Here is a 4,883-nt window from a genome sequence, read left to right as displayed (position 1 = left end):
ATATATCTTTAAATGAGGTGCCAAAAATGATCACCATGTTCCACATGTGCTCTGACCAGCAGAGCCTACAACACTGTCCCTTCATGTGATCTAATCATATGCTTCCATCATCATATCTGGAATATACACTTTCATTTGGCAGTTACCATTTGATTTATTCATAGAAAATCTGAGGACAGTATTATTCTTTTCTTAAATAATAAAATTTGTTTGACCATGTGTGTATATGTCTGGCCCTACTCTCAGAAAGCTTTACATTTAATTGTAAATGCCTGTGTTTGGCACATTTGTTGGCTTCTTTTGCTTGGTGTTAATTTTCATCCATTTCACCTGTGTGTCCTTTCTGAAAAGCTATTCACAAAGAGTAAAATAATTTATGAAACATGGCAGTGCTTTAGCGGTAATTGGCTCATCAACTTGAATTGGTTTATTCATAAATGAATTATTTATGGCTAGAAACTAATTCATTTAAATGATCAATGAATGAATTAATTAATTATTCAACTCAATTTTAATTTTTAAGTGACCGCCGTATCGAGACATTTGTAATAAAGAAGAAAGAGACAAGATTTCTCCATAAAGCTGTTGTTCTTCCAGAGAACTTATAAACAACTGAGCAGAAAAAAATATACATAAGCACAAGGTAATAGTACAATGTGAAGGGGTATCCATCCATCCATCCACTTATCAGTCATACTCTGGGACAATTAAGTACCTACTACAAATATCCTTACTATCTTCTCATGTATCTTGGGATTTAGTTCCTTAATGTTAATTTTTTTTTTTAGTTTTATAGTGGGGAGACTTTTCTCCTTGATAAACAAATTAAAAACAAAATGGTAATTGAATAATATTAACTTAGTTTTCCAGAATTGTCATGTGTTTTAATATTTTCTTATGATCTTTCTTTTGTTGATTTCTCCTTTGATTTCATTTTGGTAAGAAAACACACATGTTTTGTATAATGTATAAGGTTTTTGGTTTTACTTGGTAGCTAGAATAGGGAAAATTACAACTACTTTATCATCTCAAAGCAGAAATCCTGGTGGTAGTTTCCTATATAACATCTATTTTCTCCTTATTACTAGCATAACCTCATTTTTATTTGGGAAGGCGATGTGTCAAGTTAAAAATACTTACCTCCCTAGACTCCTGTGCCTTTAGGGATGGCCATGTGATCAAATTTTGGCCCATAATAAAACAGCTAAAGTCTACTAGGTAGGACTTTTGGAAAAGCTACTGTTCTGATAAAAACAGACACCTTCACCTTTCTCCTCTTCTTTCTGATTAACATGCATACACGATACCTGGAGGTACAACAGCTATCTTGTGCCCAAGAGAATAAAAGCTACCCACTGAGACTGGTAGAGAAAGAAGCTAAACAGAACTTGAATTCTTCATCAACTCCTTGAGCAGCTGCACCAGCCTTAAAGTTCCCACTAAGGAATGTTTATTATGGGGGGAAAAAACATATAGGTTTAAGCTATGCTGGTTGACTCTTTGTTATGTGCACTAAACATAATTCTAACAAGTTACTCATTCTGGTTTTTTTCCACTCAATTTGGAATCAAGCTTTTACTTCACTTTCAAAATTCGATTCAAGGCAAGTTCCACTAGGATGACTTCCATGGTCCTACCCTGAAACAGAAGCCCTGCTCAGCTGCCTTCTCACCAAATACCACCTTCTTTCATCATTAATCTAACTGGATTGTTTTCTAAATTTATGATCCTTTCTTCTCTAAACAACTTGTTGAGGGCAAGAATTATGCCTTTTATTTGCCCCCCCACCTTTTTTTTCTATGTATTGCCAGGAATTGAAGCAAAGACCTCACGTGGAACCAAGCGACTCACACAGTAGTAAACACAAAGTAAAGCAATGATCTTGGCTTGAGCTATCTAGTTCAGTGGTCTGGCAGAATGTCACATACAAGTTCAGGAATTGAAAACAATGTTTTTTTGGCTGTCATTTCGAGCACAGTAGAATAATGTTAGGGGAATGGAAAAAGTGAACACCATTTCTTACCATGTTCTCCCTCATATGGCTGGTCTCCCTCTGCCCCTGTGTTCGATGCTGCAGAGATTACTCACCAATTAGCCCAGGGCTGACTGAACAGGGAGGGGCCAATCACTGTTCTCCAGCTATAGCCAGACTTGCCTGCACAGCAGTACCTGTGGCTCTAGCATGGACTTCTGTACAGGAATCTGGCTCTGGCAGTGGAAGCTGGAGAGGGTAATAGGACCTCCTCCTGAATGAAGGAATTGAGTGAATGAATGGATGGGATCCAGTGGTCACTTGCAAAGAGACCAGGAATGATAAATTAAGATGATAAATGATAAATTCAGACAAATGCTTTTGACATCTACCTCCCAAACTACTTGCTCCAAGAAGAGAAGCCATCTCCCATGGGAGAGAAGTCAATGGGGTGAGTGACCATATTCTCACTATTGGGTCTTTCCAGGAGCCAGGGCTTCAAGGAACAAGGCTCCTTGTTCCTTCTTCTCTCAACCATTCCCTCTACTCTTTCCACTCTCACACCTTGTGCTGCTGCTTCTCTTTCTTCTTCTTGTTCTTCTTCACTGCCTTGCTGGCTTTTGATGTGTGCCTTGCCCTCTTGCTTGTATCACTCTCAGAGTCTGAACTGTCAGTAGGATGACTTCTTGTCTATGTTTCTTTTTCTTCTTTTCCAGCAGCCACAGGAGTTAGTCCCTGTTACTCTCCAAACTGAGGACAGGTCTCACTGAGTGAAGGAAACTAAGGAGTTTCTTTATTTTTCGAGAAGAATTCCTCATGGGGTCACACTTCTCAAACTCTGCTGACTTTGGCTCTTCCTTTTCCTCTTCCTCATCAGGTATCAGAGAATGTTTGGTCCCTCCTTGTTGCACAAACCAATCCTTTGCAAAGTGGTCTTTATAGCCACACTTCTTGCAGGTGGTGTTCAGGACAGCCTTGAAGATGATCTGTCCCACGGAATCATGGAAGGGCCACCTCTGTCTCTCTTCTTGCTCAGTGATAGCATTGCTGGGATTGAGGTCTTTCTCAGCCCTTTGGTTAACAGCTTTCATGGAGAGGGATACTTTTATTCTATCATTTTCATCTCTCAGCCAATAAGCTTCATGCACACCTTTTCTCTGACATCTACTATCTCAGAGGGCTGGAGATATGTGACATGATGACATGGATGGGCAGGACAGGATGACATGTGAGTTTGATGGAACAGATCTTGCTTCCCACAGCGTGGGATTTTGAGAAAGTGTTCATAGTCTGTTGCCATAGCAACCTCTTCTTGTAAAATAGTGTGGAGAGCAGGCAAGTTCTCCGTGGTCTCGGGTCCTCCTCATCTTTAATGTTCTATGGCTCCTCCATTTCTCTTCTGCTAAAAGTAATTCAAGTGTCTGTGTCAACTCCCAGTCTCCTGGCCGCAACATTGCATGAAATGCCAAAACCCAGGCTTTATTTGGCGCTTTTATTTGACAATTCGGCAGTACTCAATAAATGTTTGTTAAACAGATAGATGAACAAAGTTTTCTCAATAGGATTTGTGTCATTGCAGTTTTTTGTTGTTGTTTGTAACTATTTTCTAAGTAACCAGCTTTATAGAATATGGCTGTGTTGGCATATCTCCTTTTCCTTGGCACTACTGGAAGTAGCTGAGACACTGGACAGGAATTATTGCCAGAGTTATATTAACTACATTTAATTAAAGTAAAACAACATCAATTCATCTGTTCTTTATGAAATTGGCAAGCCAACTTCATCTATGGTGCCAAATTTTGGATATATATGTATTTTGTATCTGAAAAGTAGTTTACAGGGCCTAAGGATGTGGGGGAGCTTCCTGTACAGACTTGTGTGGTGTTTTGGCTCCCTAAAGTTCTCATGCGATAAATGGAATTGTTCTTCTGGGATCCATCTTGGAATCACTATGTACTTGCTGTTTGGTTGCCTGTGTGATGCTAGGATGCCTTTATGACCATCCCAAACCCTCACTGATTTTGCCTGAGAAGGAGTGAACTACTTTTCCTTTCTGCTGGAGTCATCATCTTTTCTCTTCGCTAACTGAAGTCTACTTTTCATCTCCCTCCTTTCTTAACTGATGTCTGGGTTCATTTGAAAAGATAAAATGGCTCCAAAAGAAATCTCATTATCTGGTGGTTCTCTAAAGACAGAACCAATAGGTCTCAGTACAAGTCTCTTGTAATGTCCTAAGGACAGAATGAGAGGTGTGGTTGTTTTCTGAAAAGAAGCATGGAAAGAGTGAAGGAATGTCCAGTTAGCTAATGCTCACCTCCTATTTTCTTGATTTTCATATGTGGACCCTTTTGGTGTTTGCATTTCTTTTAAGAGGCATGCAGTATATCTCTGTAGAATAAATAAATAATAGATTCATGCACTTTTTTTGCACAAAGTTTAAGTAAAATTGTAAATGCATTATTAGTATATATGTATATTTAAAAGCCTATTTTCTATCTACAATTATACAAAAACAAGGAAATTACCTTTCACAATGACATTGGGTGGATATGCATAGTGGTATATTTGAAATAAAAAACGTCACTTAGATAAACAAAATACCATGATTATCAAAATGGGACTGGGTCAGGAAATTACAAAGTAAAAACAAGTATTATATCCTAAAACACAGGAAACAGTGTGGTGTGATGAGCAATACACTATGCTGTTAGAATATTGTTTCCAAGAAAAGACATGATTCTGAGTATGTACTTAACTCTATGAACCTAATGTATAAAATAGAATGAATATGTAATATTAATAATTATTATGAATATTTAATGAGTATTTACTCTGCTTTTATCACAGGATTATTGGAAGGATAACTAGCATCATAAAAGTGAAAATGCTTTAGTACCACCCAAGCTACAAA

General features: G+C 38.0%; 1 pseudogene; it reads right to left on the bottom strand.

The window, feature by feature from the left end:
- Positions 1-2,530: 2,530 nt before the first annotated feature.
- On the bottom strand, positions 2,531-3,287 carry LOC131515430 (zinc finger CCHC domain-containing protein 17-like; annotated as a pseudogene).
- Positions 3,288-4,883: the final 1,596 nt, after the last annotated feature.

This window comes from Neofelis nebulosa, chromosome 6 (genome assembly GCF_028018385.1).
Source record: "Neofelis nebulosa isolate mNeoNeb1 chromosome 6, mNeoNeb1.pri, whole genome shotgun sequence".
Classification (NCBI taxonomy): domain Eukaryota; kingdom Metazoa; phylum Chordata; class Mammalia; order Carnivora; family Felidae; genus Neofelis; species Neofelis nebulosa.
Note: the sequence above shows the minus strand (reverse complement) of the source record. Positions and strands in the feature narration are given on the sequence as shown.